The 20,339-nt window shown below is 36.2% G+C and overlaps 1 protein-coding gene across 5 annotated transcripts in view; it reads right to left on the minus strand.

Annotated features, from left to right (window-relative positions):
- LOC126752257 (polypeptide N-acetylgalactosaminyltransferase 5) overlaps positions 1 to 20,339 on the minus strand; it is a 69,107-nt gene that overhangs the window by 47,304 nt on the left and 1,464 nt on the right. The window lies entirely within an intron of this gene.

Here is a 20,339-nt window from a genome sequence, read left to right on the forward strand (position 1 = left end):
ATATTGATATAATTGGTCTAAAAAACCGCGGTGAACGAGAACACGACGAAATATAATATCTCCTGTCATCAAACAAACAGTCGTCGCAATCGAGTCTAGACCCCCACGTCACTGTTGATAGTCATAGTTCAGCAAATTAAGAGACAGCGGTTACGCTGGCTAGGATATATCGTCCGAATGGATGAAAACACTCCAGCTCTAAAAGTAATCGACACAGTACCAGCCGAGGTAAGCAGAGGAAGAGGAAGACCTTCACTCCATTGGAGAGATCAGGTGGAGAAGGACCTGACTATCTCGGTTTGGCACCAAATTGCGAAAAGAAGAAACGACTTGCACGCTGTTGTTAACTTGGTTATTATCGCTTAAGCGGTGTCTACGCCAATAAAGAAGATGAAGTAAAACCCAGAAGGAAACATAGGAGACCTTATAAAGCATATATACACATATATAAATGATCAGCGTGACAAGCTAAGTCGATTTAGCCAACTCCGTCTGTCCTTGCGTAGGTATATACGAACTAGTCCCTTAGTTTTAGAAATATCGTTATGAAATTTTGCACATGTCTCTTTCTCCCCAAGAAGCTGCTCATTTATCGGAACCACCGAGATCGAACAATTATAGCAATGCCAATCTGATGCCATTGAAATTGCATCAAGTTCTTCTACCTAAAATCTTTTGATTTGAAAGATATCTTTACGAAATATGGTACAATTTATTATCCAAAACATAGTCACATTCTCCGACGAAATTGCTCAGATCGAACCACTGATCAATCAAAATCAAGTTCTTGTATGGAAAAGTTTTATATTTGGCAAGATATCTTCACGAAATTTAATATGAGTTTTTGTCTTACGCAATAGTGCAATCTACAAAGATATTGTTCGGATCGGATGACTATAACATATAGCTGCCATACAAACTGATCAATCAAAATCAAGTCCTTGTATGGACAACTATTTTATTTCACTAGATATCTTCATGAAATTTGGCATAGAATTCCATCCAAAGCACCGCTACATTCTCCAAAGAAATCGTTTAGATTAGACACCTATAACATATAGCAACCATACCAATCTGACTGATAAAAATCAAGTTAAATATACTTTTATACCCTTTTACGGTATAAGAAACGTAGCTGTGAATGGTATTATAGCTTCGTTGCAGCCGAGTTAACATTTTTTCTTGTTATTTTTTGGACTTTTGCTTACATACTTCAAAATGCTTACGAAAAGTTTTCCAAGTATGGCAATTTAAGTGGCGAAATGTTAATGTTGGCATTTTGCGGTTTCAATTTCATTATGCCCCTGCGGCGCGTCCTCTACCACACTTACACTTCTACTTCTTCTGCAAGTTATGCTTTCGCCTCTTCGTGTCTCAACTTTGACTTTTTAATGTCGAGTGCATATTTTATTTTAGTGCAAAGTTGGCGCTTCATTAATTTTATTTGCCGAAAATTGCACAAAACGTCGTCGTGGTGACGTACAACTGCGACATACATATCACACAAACATACATATGTACATATGTATGTAGTAGGTACATCTGTACTTACATAAGTAGTTGGCCAAGCTGCTCCTTTTCGAATTCCGCATTTCAAAACAACTTTTCCACAGTGCTGAACTTTGGCATTTGAAGAGGAGTGCTGTTAATGTAGCATCTTCCGTTACATAGTACATGGTTCCATCTTATTTTTCATGACAATTGCCATTGTACAGTGGTTTATGGCATGACAGAAATACGCTCGGAGCGTTTTTACTGCTATTCTGACTACCAAGTATTATGTCATTACAGAATTTTTTGAAATTTTTTGGTAAACTAGAAAGAACGTTAACTTCGGTTGCACCGAACTTTCATACAAGGACTTGGTTTCATACAAGAACTTTATTTTTATCTATCTAAATAACAGGTTAATTGAAAATTTCCCGGCCCGACCTTTAGATGGCGCTACTAGAATTATCAATCATCAAGGATTGGTATGCTAAGCTTGGACGTGGTGATATAAACACAGAAAACGTTGAGCATAGTGGACGCTCAGTGGACGTCTACAAAATTGTGAAATTGTTCGAGATAGCAGGCACTTTAGAGATATCAAGTGAACATGTACATACATAATATCATTCACGAATATTTGGGTATGAGAAAAAGCTCTGTGCAAAGTGGGTGCCGCGGGAACTCTCTTTTGACCAAAAACGAAGAGTTGATGCTTGGGAGCAGTGTTTGGAGATGTTCAAGAGTAATAAACCCGAGTTTTTGCATGATATGTGACAATGGAGGAGACGTGGCTTCATCTTTTTACTTCGAAGCCCAATCGAAAATCATCCGAATGGACTGCACACGATTAACCTGCTTCAAAGCGTGGAAAAACGCAACAGTCGACTTGTAAGGTTAAGGCGTCTGTATTTTGGAAAACGCATGGAATAATTTTTATTGAAAGAGGAAGAACCATTAACAGCGATTATTACATAGCATTATTGAACCGATTGAAGGAGGAAATCGCCTAAAAACGGCCACATTTTAAGAAAAGGAAAATGCTGTTTTACCAAGACAAAAATCTATGAATTGGGATTCAAATTGCTTTCACATCCACAGTATTCTACAGATCTGGTCCAGGCGACTATTTCCTGTCATCAGATCTCAAATTGATGATCGCTGGGAAGAAATTTTCGTCGAATGAACGGGTGAACGCTGAAACTGAGGCCTATTTTGAAACAAAGAACACATCAATGGCAAATGGTATCGATGAGTTTAAGGACCGCTATAATCATAGTATCACCGATGAAGGGAACTATGTTGAATAAAAAAAATATTTTTTTCAAAAAGTATGTGTTTTACAATACATAGTAGGCTGGGGACTTTTCCACAATACCAAAAATACCTTCTAAAAACGTAACAAATTCCAGTTAGAATAAAAAATTTTATGAGATGCAAATAAATCGCAGAGGCAACCTGTAGAAACCACTGGCAAACTGCACAAACTAAACATAAAGCCATAAATCAACAGCAACAACTCATTTGAAAACTAATACACTGTATACACTATCGCTGGAGGCAAACAACAAGTCGAGGACGAAGCGTCATCTTGAACGCTAACGTATCATCACAGCATCTGCGTCGTGATTATTCGCATCATCTGCTGCTTGTGCCTTGTTGTAGCATGGCGATGCAGCAACATTTCATGTATTCGTAACTTCAACGACACAAATAAACGAATACTTTGGTATGAAGGTGTATGTATGTATGTGTGTGTGCATTGACGGTGTTGTTTGCATTTTAAGGTTTGACTTTTCCCATTGTGTAAATCGCACTTACAGCTACTTCGTTTGCGCTCCCACTACACGCAACCTCACATCGTACCCCCTCTTGTAAGTCTACGCTTGACTACAATACAATTTGTGCTCATTTCGCCGCAGTTCGTGGTCCCGGCCAAATATTCACCCGGCTACACTACTACAAGTGCAATAGCAGTTATGTGCATATATTTACATACGTAGGTACATATAGATGTGCGCTAGTGTTCGTGTCGTTGGCGCTTCTTCGGCTTATCATTCATTTTTGTTGTGGATTGTCGTTTTTCCTTTCTTTTGTGCATTATTATTGTAATTTTTTTGCCTGTAAACGAATAAATACACTTAAATACACAACAACAAACCAAATCTTCATGGTCTTAAAAATTGTTTGTCATCGTTGTTGCTATTGTTGCGGTTTTCATTACTACAAGGGATTTGAGCTGCTGCATTATTGTCTGTATAGACGACGTTACTGTCATCCTTCATTCGTAATGGTATTAAACATGTTATTCTCTTATTATTTTCACACTAATCGTTTTGTTTTGTGTGAGTTCGGTATGTGCGTGCGTGTGCGTGCATGGGTGTGCTTACAGAAAGCGTAAGTTTCATTGCACAAAGTAAAGCCTTTCTTGAATGGCTGACGAAGGGCTTAAGCAACATACATACATACATACTTATAAACATACATGTGTGGAAATATATTTGCAAATATGTAAATTAATATGGAATCATTCTTTCCCTTTAGTCAAAGGTTGCAATCAAGAGTTAATAATTAGAAGTCGGCAACAGCATAACCTAGAAACTCTGTTATTCTAGATTTATATGTAATGAACATAACCTAGAAAATTTGTAGTTTTAGTTTTATAAATAATGAATTCGGACCCCGAAATCATGTGTGTATCGTACAAAGCAAAATTAAAAATGCGGAGATCTAGTAAGGAAAAAATCGGTGACTGAGTCAAAAAGTGGTTTGTTAGAATTTTTTAGTTTACTGTAACAACTGTAAAAAAAACTTTCCTCAAAACCTTTTTTTCAGAGTCGGTTTGGAAAATTCCTCCGGCTGGGGCAATAATTTCGAAATTTTCACACGAACTTCTCTTGTTAGAAATCAAAATTTTGACTAGTCCTTTGTTAAGGGGCTACCTACATGGATTTACGGGTTTCAAAAAATCTTTTTATTTTATTATTACTTCACCTCTAGAATATTGACCTAAATTTTCTAGTTTATCCGAGTAATAGTTTCGGAGATAAGCATCTCTAACCACCAGAATTTGAAAAACAAATCATTTTTAAGAACTAACAACGTTTTTAAATTTTCAAAAAACTTCTAAAACTAAGATAATTAAATTTTTGAATATTTTCTATAAATGAAAAAGTGTCAAGAGCTCAAACATTTTCGAATGCTTGGTTCCTTATACCATTTTTAAAACTATCAGGAAACTGAAACATCTCCACCTTCAAAATTTTGAAAAACAAATTATTTTTCTATGAATAAGAAAGTGTCAAGAGTTTAAAAATTTTCGTATCCCTCGGTTGTTTATATAATTTTTAAAACTATCAGGAAACTGAAACATCTCCAACTTCCACAATTTGAAAAAACAAAGCATTTTTAAGACCTAAACAATGTTTTTTTAATTTTTAAAAAATTCCAAAAACTAAACAAATACCTTTTTGAATATTTGCTGTTTATGCATTTTTTAAAACTAACCATCCTAATACACAAGCAACAGTCGCTAGTTGTTTTCGCATTGCAGTCCATAACCACCAACATGACCAATTATTTACACACTATGTAGATACACTTATGTATGTACATATGTATGAGAATTTACATATACTATGGTATCTAGAGTCAACATGCATATGTAAATAAGTACGTTCTGTGGTCATTTATGATATGCGAAGAGTTGCTGTTGACAGTGAATTCAACGAAAGCAATGATTCTACTTTACGGCTTACAGCTCATCGCTTCTGCTGGAGTAAGCAATACGCTGTCATATTGCGCATCATATACTACATACTTACATATAGTACATATGAAAATTACGAAAAATCTATTATATGACAAGGGAAATATTTAACTTGCTTTATGGTGCCAAGCCAATTCTGCACAAACAAACATAGTTACAAGCATACTTTTATATATGAATATATGTGTGTACATATGTATTTTATTTAGAAGAAAAGTTTCGTCAATGGCGTTTATTGCACAAATGTTTTTACTTGTGAAATGTCTGCAAGTCTGCAGAATTACATTTTATTAAAAAGACAAATGCGTATGACGATATGGGTATGGAAAAAATTTTGATTTCATCATGACCGACGTGACAGCGGAAAGTAAACTGCTTTCGGCAATAGCCAAATATTGCAAAATTAGCATATTTCGTATAGTTTAAAGAAGTTAAATATATTTACAAACATATAACATTAACTGAACAAAAGAATGTCGTAACTAAATAGAAGTAAATGTAAAGAAAAAGAGCGCTTGAAGATGGCAATTTCGGGCAAAAAAATTCAGAATAAAAATTAAATGTGATGATAAAGCAACAAGTGTATCAAAATGCTGTTATAACATTTAAATACAGACTAAAACAGGCAATAGAGGTTAACTCTCATAAATAACATTTTTTTGTGATTTTTTAGTTATGCCACTTTGCATGTAAACAAGCGATACGTGCTTGCATGATTCGTTTTTAATTATTTTGACTTTTAATAAAGTTTACATAGGCAATAATAATGAAAGCATCGCGTTACATTAACTTTATAAATATGCACATACATACATACATATATAGATATGTAGATGATAATGTATGTATGAATTATGAAGTATTATGGCAAGCTTTCCTTCAACTCAGATTCGATGCGAATGTCGAAAGCAGAGGCTAACAAAAAATATTACTTTTGCATTGTCAGCTACTTCATCAATAAGATTTCATTGATATTTGAAGAAAGTTGACTGTCGCGCATTTCATTTTTTCATCATCAGATTTGATGTTTTTAATTGAGAAAATGATCAGAAAGACACTGTTGAAGGTTGGAAATAAAGTCGCTGATATCATGTAATTGTGCTGAGACATCATACATATACATACATATATGTAAATACAAATGCACAAACAATTTTCATTCAATTAAAGAGTAAGATCGATGCTCAGCGGCAAAAATCAAAGCGGGTGTCAGTGAGAGTCTTTGCATTGGAGTATGATTTACTTCAGCGGAATTAATTACTGTAGCGTGAAGATGGCTGAGGTGGAGGCACAAATTTCACCAAAAAGTATACATATGTTTATATATGAGACGTTTTTATCTCTTTAAGTTCAAATTCAATATTTTAGTGGATGATTGGAGATTCGGTTTACTCTTCTACTTTGGCTCTCAATATTTTAAGAGTGCATTGTGTGAGAGCTAAATTCGGTTTCAGAATTACTTTGAAGTAAAATAACAGATCGGGTCTTGAGAAATAGACACAAGTATTGGAAAATCGAGCATCAGCATGCCGAAACGAGGTATTAGACAAGGCGACTCCCTTTCGTGCGATTTTTTCAATCTACTCTTGTAGAAACTAATTTGAGCTGCAGAGCTGAATAGAGAAGGTACAACATTCTACAAGAGTGTACCACGGCTGGCGTACGCCAATGACATCGATAGCCATGACATCGCCGCTGTTAGTTCTGTTTTCTTCAGGTTGGACATAGAGGCAAAGCAAATGGGTCTGGTAGTGAATGTGGGCAAGACGAAATATCTCCTGTCATCAAACAAACAGTCGTCGCACTCTCGATTTGGCTCCCACATCACTGTTGACCGTCATAACTTTGAAGTCGGAAATAATTTGGTCTTGGTCGTCAGTCTCGAAATCCAACGCAGAATAACTCTTGCCAACAGGTGCTACTTCGGACTGAGTAGGCAATTGAGAAGTAAAGTCCTCTCTCGACGAGCAAAGAGCAAACTCTACAAGTCACTCATCATCCCTGTCCTGCTATATGTCGCAGAGGCATGGACGATGACAACTGACAAGTCAACGTTACGAGTTTTCGAGAGAAAGGTTCTGCGGAAGAGGTATGGTCATTTGCGCATTGACAACGGCAAATACCGCAGTCGATGGAACGATGAGCTGTACGAGATATCCGACAACATTGACGTAGTTCAGCGTATTAAGAGTCAGCGGTTACGCTCGCAAGGTCATGTCGTCGGTATGAATGAAAACACTCCAGCTGTGAAAGTATTCGTCGTAGTACCCGCCGTCGGGAGCAGAGGAAGAGGAAGACCTACACTCCGTTGGAAAGATCAGGTGAAGAAAGACCTGGCTGCACTTGGTATCTCGAATTGGCGCCAAATTGCGAAAGGAAGAAACGACTGGCGCGCTGTTGTTAACTCCCTTATAACCGCGTAAACGGTGTCTACGTCAGTAAGGAAGAATAAAAAGTTGAAACATCAGAAGCAGACACCTTTGCACAATATTTTTGATTCAGTTTATTTATTCAACATTAAGCTTGTGTTCTAGTTGAAAATGCTGCATAATATTTGTTAAACTTTAACTAATATTTGACAAAGCAGCTGCATAAATAATCTGTTTTGGTGAATTTTGTGTTATGAAATTGTTTTCAAACGAGATATATACATACTATGTATGTACATATAAATATGGGGTTATGTACATATTAAAAAAAAGAACCGTTGCTTTCGTCACTCATGTACGACAAACTCTTTTTCATGGCTACCATTTAAAGCTAACAGAGGAATTTTATGACATTATTAGTCCAATTGAGGAAATTAAAAATTTTTTAAATAAAACAGGCCAATAATATCACAAGGATCTTCCAATTGCCGCAATAAAATGACTGCGTGTGAACTTAGATTTAGGAACTAATTTTTGAAGAACTCATTTTACTTTTGATTACATTAATTTTAACTAATTTTTTTCCTCGAATTATTCCCTGGCTTTAAAATAATAAAAACGACTTGAACTTTGAATGAGACACCTCGAAAAGCCATCGAAGTTTCCACAAAAAAGGGGCAACTTTATCCTTAAATTTCGTTTTTAATGCGAGTTCGCACGTTGCAGAAAAAAACGGGAAAAAGTAAAAGCACGAACAAACAAAAAAACTTGCCGAAACGCAAAGCTATTCTGCATACGCCATTCACTCCTTATTTTGTTCATTTCCAGCACATTTTTCCACGCACATTTGCTTTTACAGGCATGGGATATCCCTCTGCTCAGAAAGTCGACCAAATAGCATTAAAGTTGAACGAAAGAAAGCGTAGAAGAAAAAAATTGGAAAAGTGGTGGCACGAAAAAAACATTAGTGTTCCATTTCTTGTTCCCTTGAGGCCGATGCGTAGTGCGGCAGCGACAGCAACGGAGAGCTTTAGGGATATTGGGTATAGTGGTTGTTGCAATGCTGAAGAAAAAATTTCCCCAAGCACACTTTCATATGTAACAATATATAAAGGTATATAGGGTGTATTTTAGGGGTATATAAGTATAGATGTAATTGTCAACTATTTAGTATACTTTACAATAAAAAGCACTCAAAAATCGTGGAAATTTATTTCAGAAACAAAGTATAGTCTTAAATTGACTCAAAAACTTCGTTCCTGAAGAAACTTTCAAACAGAAAAAATGGGCATGATTTTCATACAGAAGGCTGTACTGTTCTATATTTTTTTGAAAATACAAATGAGGTAAGGTACTTCAGTTAAGCAATTCGGGAACTTTTGCTTAGTTTATGAGATTTAAGTACATCAAAATAATGTGCATATACCCGAAATTTTTATCCAACCAAAGATTTTCAACTCGACAGAATACTTCAAATTTACCTAAGGAACTAAAAATGGAATCGACATTCCGTTCTTCAGATAGTCGGGTTTAGATAACCGGTACAAACCCGGATTTTTATCCAACCAAAGACTTTCAACTCGACAGGATTCTTCAAATTTATCTAAGGAAATAAAAATGGAGTTGACATTCCGTTCTTCAGACAAACGGGTCTAGGTAATCGGTACAAACCCGGATTTTTATCCAACCAAAGACTTTCAACTCGACAGAATACTTCAAATTTACCTAAGGAACTAAAAATGGAGTCGACATTCTGTTCTTCAGACAGCCGTGTCTAGATAACCGGTACAAACCCGGATTTTTATCCAACCAAAGACTTTCAATTCGGCAGGATTCTTCCAATTTATCTAAGGAACTAAAAATGAAGTCGGTATTCCGTTCTTCGGCTGATCGGGTCCAGATAACCGGTACAAACCCGGGTCTTTTCCAGCCAAAGACTTTCAACTCGGCAGGGTTCTTCAAATTAACTACAGGAATCTTTTCTGCCACGACAGCAATAACAAACACAACAACTTAATTCCATTCTTCGTAAAAAAAACACCCTTTATATGCATAACCATAGGTGTAGTTGTATTTGTGACTGTTGCTACGAATACCTATAATGGTATTCAAAGCATTTCTACTGAAGTGTGAGTTAGAGTGCGACTATGTGGTACTCGGTGTTTTTGCGTTCAGCACGTTGGGTTTGTGGGTGGTGGCAGGCAGAATTTTGCAGTCTCTGGTTTGGTCCAAAACGGCTTGGAAAAAAATTTACACTACAAAGAGAATTTACAATACATGCACGTACGTTTATGCATAAATTTCGCACATCTCTTGCACCACTTTACATACATACATACACCTTACCATGTAGAGATGACACTGGCAGTCAGTCAGCAGAGGATTTGTGCAGTAATTTAGATGCAGAGCAGCTGGTTGCTGTATCTACTGACAGCTGTTTTACACTTACCAGGTATCTACATATCTATGTGGGTAGGTATGTATGTACATATGTGGAAGTTATGTTCTTATTACACAATTATTCCTGCAAATATGTATGTATACATGTACATGCAATATATGGTAGGTTCTTAGTTGTATATTTATGCACTCATGGAGACTGAATTTGATAGTAAGGCTTAGTGAATGAGTATTTACACATACATACGTGTATATATGGTATGTGAAGTAAGGTGCATCGACAGATTTCCGCCAACAATTAAGGCCAATGTGTGAACAAGCCACGTGTGCATGTTCATTCAACTCTCCCACACACTCATCTACATACATACATATGTACATATATACATATTTACTGCAGTAAATTAAAATTGACAAAGCATGTTGCAGCCGGTAAAGGCCATTGGCGTCAGCCAATTGCGAAATGTGTGTATATGTTTATACAAGTGTAAACACCGGGGCGTGTGTGTGTGTATGTCTGTTTCCCATGGTAGGCGGCATCGTAAATTGGCAACAAGATATGCGAAATAAATATTGAATATTTTCTACACACAGCCAAATATATGTAATTAAATATCTCCTTTAGATATGCCAACTAAATGCACGCATTCGATTTAATTGTTGTCAAGGGAGCTGTAATGAGTGCCGCACTAAATAGTTTTATATGTGTTACTCTATATGGCACAGTATCTCAAAATAATATTCGTATATAAACGTGGTATTCGAATTACTATTTAGGAGCTAGGAGGACTTTGTTTATCTTTATACCGCCATCCTGGAAATCCAATAATGATGCCAGCCTGGAGATCCATCCAAGGATAACAACTGCGAATACCAATTTTATGAGCTCAGTAGGCAACAATTTCATAGCTGTTTTGGCAGCACGAAAGGAGCTGCCTTTATGCCGCTAAGTCTGAATTTTTATTTCCGTTAAACTAATACGACTGTGTAAACTGACGCTGAGCAATACCAAAAGCTCCGGCACGATTGGGAAGGGTCTCTCCGAGCCGTTCGATACACGACGCAGAATAACTCTTGCCAACAGGTGCTACATCGGACTGAGTAGGCAATTGAGAAGTAAAGTCCTCTCACGACGAACAAAGACCAAACTCTATAAGTCTCTCATCATCCCAGTCCTGCTTTATGGTGCAGAGGCATGGACGATGAATGAATGAACAGTGTCTACGCTAATAAAGAAGAAGGAGAAGTAGACCACAATTAGGATGTATAACTCTCTCTCGACAAACTAAACTAATATTCGGCAAGTCGCTAATAGATCTGAAGCATGGACGATGATAAAAAGTACTCCAATAATCAGAGTGTTCGAGAGAAAAGTCCTTCGCAAGATTCGATGCGAGAGTCGGTGGTAATAATCATAGAAGTAGACCGTGTCTTCGCTGGAGTAACGAAGTAGAAGAAGCAGAGGCCTTTGATAGTCTTTATTACGTCAGACCGCAACGCAATAGGGCTGAAAAGTCGAATAAAAGAAAAAGGACTGAGAAATGAATTTGGTTGACCAATTTGAAAATCAAAGTTCCAGCTATTTCGACATTCGCCAGAGCGACAACAACCTCTAAAAACTATTCTATTCGACATAAAGCACTTCTAGTTGGAATATTAGAGAAATGAGAAAATTAATTAATAACTGTCATTATTCATTTTCATTTCTAAATCATTTTTGAAAGCCCTCGTTGAAGGCACGGAAAAGAAAAATTTTAAGCATCATTCACAGCGAATATAATTCGTTCAATAAGTGTATTTAAAGCAATCGCATAATATTCACGCTTACTGTACCGTCCATATTCGAAATATGTATGCAGGTATAAATGGAACGCTTCTGCAACTTCCCAAGCTCGTAGGCATTCACTTAAAATGATTAGAGAAATGTTGCTGACACCACTAGCTATTATTAAACAAAACTTATCTGTGTTGGCACATTTAGTTTGGCGCATGTTATCGATATCATCTACACAGAGTTTGTACAACGGTACTTACTCTGTTGCATATAGATATACACGATAGATATTTATAGGTATGTAGATCGTAATTTTAGTTAATGTCGGAAATGGGCAACATCGTCGTATTTCAGTTGAACACTGTTTTGCTCTCACAACTAAATGGTTAAATTGCCTGCATACAATTTAATTATTCCCACAGCCAAGTTGGCCATAAATTCAATTTTGCGCCATAATCTATGTGTTTTCAGCTGCAATGCAGTGGAAGAAAAATGGCGAAAATGCTGATTTCGGCAAATAGTAGAGTATGTGTGTATGTTGGACTTTTCGTAGATTTGCAATTTGCCAGCTAAATGCTTTGTAAATCGTACAAATCATTTGCTTTGATAATTAGAAGCGCACAAAGATTGTATGTGTGCTTAGAATTAGTATATTGAATGAATTAAGATGAGGATTTTGGGCAAAGTGTGTTGTGTGTAATCTTAGCGAAGCGTTTATGTACATAGCTATTTATTGTGCTAAGGAAATAATATAATTTAAATGTGAAGATTAGAGCTAATAATAAGGATGTAAATATATATAAAAGGATGGAGACATGTGTAGAAGTTCACGCAAGTGAGGACAGTTTTCTGATCGATATTCACTTAGGAGTGACCAGAAACGATTATTTTACATATGGTTCAAGCAGCTCAGGTCTTCCGGTCTTAGACCAAGTATCCTTTGGGTAGCCAAAACACATTAGTTTGAAGGCGAGCTAAAGTGAGAAGGGAAATATCCCCTTCCCAGGGTTGTGCGCTAGGTTTGGGACCCGCCACGTAAAAAACAACCGCAATAAAAAGAACAAAACGGCCTCGGATGAGAGACCCACCTTTTATGACAAACTCAGTGAAACTAAATTCACAATAGTATAATTCCGACGACAAGAGCTTCGAGCACAATTTTGAATGCTTACAATAAGTTGCCAATTTGACTTGAAGAGAATTGTAATAAATCGCTATGAAAATTAAATGATAATTGTTTGGGTACAATTGTTATTATTTGACTTAAAGGAAATTTAGAAAAAAAAAACAGTTTTTTTTTATATTTGAATTCCGAGTGGTTGTCTGTCTGTCCGACCGTTAGAAGCGATAAATTGAGTAAAAATTGAGATATCTTGATGAAATTTGGTACACATGTTCCCTTCCAAAGAGGGTTGGTATTTCAGATGGGTGTAATCGGACCTTTGCCACGCCCACAAGACGACATTAATCGAAAAAATTTAAAGCGACATAACTAAGTTCCACTAGTTTTAGTGCAACGAATTTCATTAGGGAAGGGTATCATTGGTTGCAATTTTTTTGAAGTCGGTGTGGCACCATATATGCTAAACCATTCAAGCCATAGCAACAATTCCGCTCAGAGTAAATCTGTTCGGTATCCCTATCCACCCTGTTGAAATGGGTGACTTCGGTTTATAACTGCGCCCACTCCCCATATAACCGTTTTGTTAAAAACCACCAAAAGTCGGATATATCTATAATAAATTTGCACACGAGATGGTACGAGAGGGCTTTATAGGAGCCGGTGTTAAATTTAGACGATGGACGTGGCACGGTTTCCACTTACAATCTCGTAACCCACCCGACCGATTTCAACCAAATTTGTTAGGCAACATTATTGTAACATTTCTACGGTTCAGTGCGAAAATGGGCGAAACAGACAAAGGCCGCGCCATACAACATAGTTTTAAATATCTTCTGATTCCTTCACTTTTCAAGATACATATCAAGATGAAAAAAACATTTGATGAATAGTGCCTTTGAGGTTGTGAGTTATGACCAAAAAGTGTCTCTAAGTCAGACCAAAACTATTCAAACCCTCCGATAGCGAATATGCAATTTTTTTCGTAATGTCAGATTCAATGGCAGCATTAGCCAAAGGGCAAATAACTTTAGAGACCATAGGCATATAAGATATTACTTTTTAAAATCAGATATTGTTCTCTGCTCAAAAGAGATTTTTAACGTCGTTTTCAAACCGACTGATTATTTAACAGTAAATTTTTTTTTTCATGTAAGAGATGCTATTAAATTTAGTGGGAATGTCCTTTTTGGCTGTTTCATCAAGCGAAAACTAAATTTTTCAAAGAAAATTATGTAAAATATTAAAGTTCTGATAAAAAGTAAAAAATTAAATTCATTAATAATGCTGGAAACTAAAAGCTACAAGTAGCAACAATTAATATAATTTATGACGAATGCAAATAAATAGTTGTTGCGTTCTCCCGTCAATAACTTCTAGTAAATATTTACCCATGCAATTCCGGCACTTAGTCAAAGCCATTCAATTTAATATGTGGGTCGTCAGTCATATAAGCACAATCTTGTAATTCTTTACAATTAGCAACACAATAAGTTGACGACACAAATTTGTGGTCATTAAATAAAAGCGAGAAGAAACCCATTTGCATAAATATAATTGAATATGGGCTTTTGCTCAGACTTAAGTTCTTATTACGGTTCACAAAAAGCAATAAAAATGATGTGAGCTAATTTTGGATTATTGTTTTGTACCACATAGATAAAAGTTATCTTTACCTAAGCACACCTAAATTCAGACGTACATACATGCATATATACCCCTACATATGAGGTTAGGAAATTGGTTTCTAACATATCTTCCGACTATGTATATTAGTTCTGATTTTAATAAAGAATATAATGAGTAGAGCATAATGAGTAGATAAAGGTAATTTAGTTGAGATAAGTTTTAATTAAGAGTGCCTACTAAAGTATATCTAGTTACTTTTCAAATTTATTAAGAATGTGCCCAACTATAAATGGAGCAAATGTCATTTTGAACGCAAATTCAATAACTTTGTTATCAGAGTCGATAAAATAGAAATAATAATTCTTAAAGGACAGTGGGATGGGTTGTGTGGGAAATTAATATGTATAAATGTAGACATATTCTATAAGCACGCTAACAATTATTATGACGAGATATCGAAAATATTAATAATACCATGAAAAAAATTTAGGGAGAAAAATTTCTCTGAAGCTAAAAAAGATAGAAATCAGGAGCAGCAAAGATAAATTCTTTCTACAAATAGGTTGCATATAAAAACACAATTTCTTTGGAAACTAATAACTGACAACATCTCATTTAGGATCAAAATTAATTTACATTAATTGCGCATTTAACTTTAAAGACCACATAAACTACTAATTTCACTGCTGACTTTTGAATAATTACACTAGCATTAGCTGTAAAAAGTACATAAAAGCGCCTAAGCGTGGATAGAAAGCAAAACAAAATCTCTAATATCAACAACCAACGGCCGAAAGATGCGCCCGAACACCAATCGAAGCGCTGTATTTAAGTTTATCTGCAAATATTTGTGTTAGAAGAACAAGAGACTGGTGAAGACGCTGAGCTTAAGCGCTTGGAGATGCTGCTTTCGCCAATGGTTTGAAGAAGAATGTTTTGAGAGAGTCATTTCTTTGTTTAAAGTGGAAATATGAATGACTAATGTCGAAATGTTGGCGAAGGCCGCCGCTGTGACCTTGAACGTGAAAATCGGAGTATTTACTCATATTATCATACATTGTATATTGTATGAATTTTCAATTTTAATGTATGTATGTAAGTTCTATTATTTTGAATTACAGTTGTCATGTTTATGTTTCATATTTAATCTGTGCTTTTCTGGGTTTTTAATTGTAAATTATATAGAACAAAAGGTTATCACTGTAGGAAGGCAGATAATCAATTGATCGCAATTCCAATAAACTAAGTACTCAAGCAGATTATTGAAGTATAGAAGCTACAGTTTAGCGTAAGCTTTTGAAATCGGAAAAAATAATGGCACTTTCGGGCTCAATAGGTGACAACACAGTGTGAAATTCAGAGTTGCTTTATGAGATTGTAGGATTGATGTTGCTAAGTTTTCTATGGTTGGAGATTTTAAGTTTTTTTAGTTAATATTGCAGTATTAAGAAATCTTTTTTGAGTTCGCGTATGAAGAATTTAAGTTTTTTGCCAAAAAGAACTGTTAGGACGGCTCTGGCTCAATAGAAAACGAAAACGTTAAACATTTCAACTTCGAAATATTTAACTTTTCTAACGCCTCGATTTTAAACTCTATGATTCAACGAGCTGAGTCGTTTTAAACATGACTGTCTGCGAAATAGTTCTTCATTTTTTGAGATATCAATCTGAAATTTCGCACACGTGCTTATGTCTCCAAGAAGATGATCATTTGTCGGAACTGCCGATGTCGAACCACTATAGCATATAGCTGCCATACAAGCTGTCCGATCGCAATCGTGTCTTGTATGGAAAACTGTTTTATTTAAGATATTTAAAAAAACTTGGAATAGATTTTTGCCGAAAGCAAGTTACAGGGTTTGCCCGGAAAGTAATAGGACTGATTTTCGGACCGTGGGAGCACCGACTGTATTAGGTAGAGGGCGTTCCTAGCTAACGAACGAGCGACTGGTCAGTTGTCTCCGAGCACATGGAGGGTCAGGAGAAACATTTACGCGCGACGTGTTTCTGTGGTTGGTGCAAGCCGAAAAAAACAGCGTTCGTTAGAGCAGAGGTACGCGATTAAATTTTGTGTGAAACTTCGTAAATCTGCGACGGAGACGTTTGATATGATCAAGCAGGCTACCCAGATGTTCCTTTAGCAAGAAGTGGGGAGTTTCGGTGGCACCAGTCCTTTAGAGTGCCGGAAAGAGGTCGCTGATGAAGACCGAAGGAATGAGCAAATCCAAAGTGAAAACAATGCTGATTGTCTTTTTTGACATCAAAGGCAACGTCCACCATGAATTTGTCAACGCCAAGTTTTACGTGGATGTCTTCAACATACTCAAACGACGGTTCAATCGGGTCCGACAAGACATCGCAGATATGACCCCCCGGACTTTTTTTTATTTTATTGCCCGAAATAGCCGATGAAAGGCAAGCATTTTGAGAGAGGATCAAAAGCAGCATACAACTCGGAGAATACCTTCCGTAACGCCTTCAATACTTGGAAATCGCGTTGGCAGCGCTGCATCGACGCAGAATGAGGCTATTTTGGAAGTTTTTAAAAATTGTAACGATTGGTTCAATATTTTTTTTAATCGACTCAGTCCTGTTACTTTCCGGACAAACCTTGTATTTTTTGAATCGGACTACTATAACCTATAGCTGACATACAAACTAATCGGTCAAAATTCCAGATAAATATATGTTTATACCATTTTATGCAACAAGAAATGCACCTGTGAAGGGTATTATATATTTTTTTTGTAAGCTAGTGTTACTACATACACATACATATGTACATATGTATGTATGTACGTATAAGTACGAGAGATTTCAAAATTTTACTCGAAATTGTATGCCGTTATGATTAAATAAATCGAAATCAACAAGAATGTGGGACACATGAAGACAACTCACATGCGCATAAATGAATGTAGATATGTTCAAAAGAACGGCGAGGAGGTGCATTAGAGGAATTTGAGCGCCATGAATGAAGACAGCGCGCATGTTGGCAATGCAAGCACGATTGAAGTGAAATAAAAAGCAACACAAGCGCACATTTCGAAAGCATTAGTCAAAGCAGCGAGAATTCTATTTAAAATTGGAAATCAGAAAATAGCAACAACAACAGAAAATCGCATGACGACTTGACAGTAGGAGCAAAATTGATATGCTGCGATGGAAATTAAAATCGAAAATAAACAACAAGTGGCGATGAAGAGTACGCTTTGTAATGGAAATTTAATGAAGAAAATAAACTAAAGGAATTTTCACTTAAAAAAGCAGATAAATTAAAAAAAAGAAATAATATTGTTACAACTCAAAATCAAATAGCAGTTAAGGCGCGTCAAGGGGAGTGAGAACAGAACAATGTGGTAACCAACAAGTGACTGACAATTGCCGGTTGCTCAACAATGAAAGCAAATCATAGAAAAAACTATAAATATTAAAAAGTGCTGCCACTTGTACGTACTCAACTTCGATGACATTGCTCTTGCCCAGCGTTAAGTTTTCAAGCTTAGAACAGCACCAACACTTGCAGCATTTGACAGAGCGTACAAGTGTCCATGTTCACTTGGTTGCCCGAGCTTGTCCGCAATGACGGTGCATAACGCTGCTTACCCCGCTTGCACTGCCAACACCACTTACAACACCAACAAAAACACCAGCTAGCACCACAAGCATACAAAGTTTTGGCAACAAAGCATAAAAATAAAGAGAAAATAGATAGATAGATAGAAGAAGCACAAGCACAAGCACAGAGCAAATGGGAAGCATTTCCTGTGCAGAACGGAGATGTTGATGACAACATTAAAATAGTACTGTAAAATCTGAAAATGTATGCTTCAGTGATAAATATCTATTTTGTACAAAAAAAAATAAAAAAATAAGAAGAAAAAAGACTAAAAATCTTTCAGCTAGAAAAGCCACCGTGAAATGTAACATTCGTTAAAGCCAGATGCACCATGAAAACAACTCAGTCGGTGGGACGATTACTTGGTTGACTGGTCGGTTGGTTCATTGTTTGGTCATTTGGTGTCGGTTGAGCATGTGTCCGACAGCATCATTCGAAAGTCATCAACATTTTTTATGCTTGAAATGCGGCACTTTTTTTGTGTGCGGTGTGCGGTACGACGGACGGGCGTGTATGTGTGTGTGTGTGTGTGTCTATATTAGGCTATGTGCTTGGAAAGCCGGAAAAGTGTCAAGTGGGATTGGCGTAAAAAGACGCGATGATGTGAATTGTCATAGAAACTTTGTTAGTGCCGCTTTGCGGTAAAAAAAAAAAATATTACAAAAAATAAAATCAATGGAAGGGTTAAAAAAACTGACAAATAAGTGATTTTAAGATGAAATACAGTTTTAGTGTAGATGCGAAAATTACAAGTTCTGTACATACTGAAGAAAAGAAGAAAGATATATCGAAGACCCTATACAAAATATAGGTACATACATACATACATATACATATATAAATGATTAATGATATGCTTTGAATCGATTTTGCCATGTTCGTCTTTCTGTGCCTAGTCTTGCCTCTTCAGGTTTTTGAGATATTGATCTGAATTATGAACATTTTCTTTACTCCCCAAGAAACTGTATTCACGAAATTCGGAGACGATTATTGTATAGGGCATCGCCACAAACTGACCGACCCAAACATTCCCACGACAGTCGGGTCTAAGTAACCGAAACGGACCCGGACGTTTATCCGGCCCATGGATTGTCAACTCAGCACCGTTCCTCGAAATTACTTCAGGAATATTTTATGTGCTACAACAACAACAACACAAATCAGGATAAAAGACTATTTTATATGCTTTTATAATATAAGAAACTCACCTGTGAAAGGTATAATAGCTGTGGTGCAGCCGAATGGCAAAATATACAGACATACATATATGAATACATATGTATGTGCTTTTCAAATACGATAAAAATTTTAAGAAAAATAAATAACAAGATTCTTCATCACATATATGTACATACATACATATGTACATATGTGTATAGACGACATGGAAGTTTTACTTATTAAGAATAAAGAATATTTTAATCAAAAATATTATTTCTTAAAGAATAGTAAAATAATCACCGCCCAACCTGCAAAAAAGCAAAGCGGCGTGCTTTTGCGTGTGTGGTACGTCTGCATATGTAAGTAATAACATGGTAACTGGAATACTGCATCCAGTTCAGGTGCATCCAACATAAATTACTGATGCTAACCTTGCAAAGAGCCAGTTCGACAGCATTCTAGTTGCGGTGGCATTGCATTGTTTACTTATATCAGGCAATAGCCTTTTTTGTACTTGCTACCAATGGTGGCAAAGCCAGCAACAACATGTTGCTGCACTGGTAACTACCCATAAGTATATGGCGTATGTTTGTAAGTAAGCAGAAGGAATGGTTTAGCGTGCTGATGCTGGCTATTTTATTGTATATCGCATGTCGCAAAGTGCTTTTTAGGGATATGAAGGAATTTTGTTTATTTTATGCCCACCAGTTACGAATATTTAAAAGGCATGTACTATACTTAACAAGAAGGTAGATAAGACAAGATGCCACCCTTGGTTATCTTTCGAACCAGTAGCGCTACAATTTCAAGGTGAGGTAAAATAACAATCACGTCAATGTATATTTATATTAAAAAAGTGAAGTTTTGTGAAAATTAAAAAAAAAAATGTGTGTTTGCTATACGTACATTATGTTAAAATTTTCAGGCCCGCATTTATTTATTTTTTTTCCAGAAATGTACAATACAAAGGAATATTTAACGATAAGAAAATACATGTACACAGAAATAAG

The sequence above is a fragment of the Bactrocera neohumeralis genome, chromosome 3 (genome assembly GCF_024586455.1).
Source record: "Bactrocera neohumeralis isolate Rockhampton chromosome 3, APGP_CSIRO_Bneo_wtdbg2-racon-allhic-juicebox.fasta_v2, whole genome shotgun sequence".
NCBI classification, from domain to species: Eukaryota; Metazoa; Arthropoda; class Insecta; order Diptera; family Tephritidae; genus Bactrocera; species Bactrocera neohumeralis.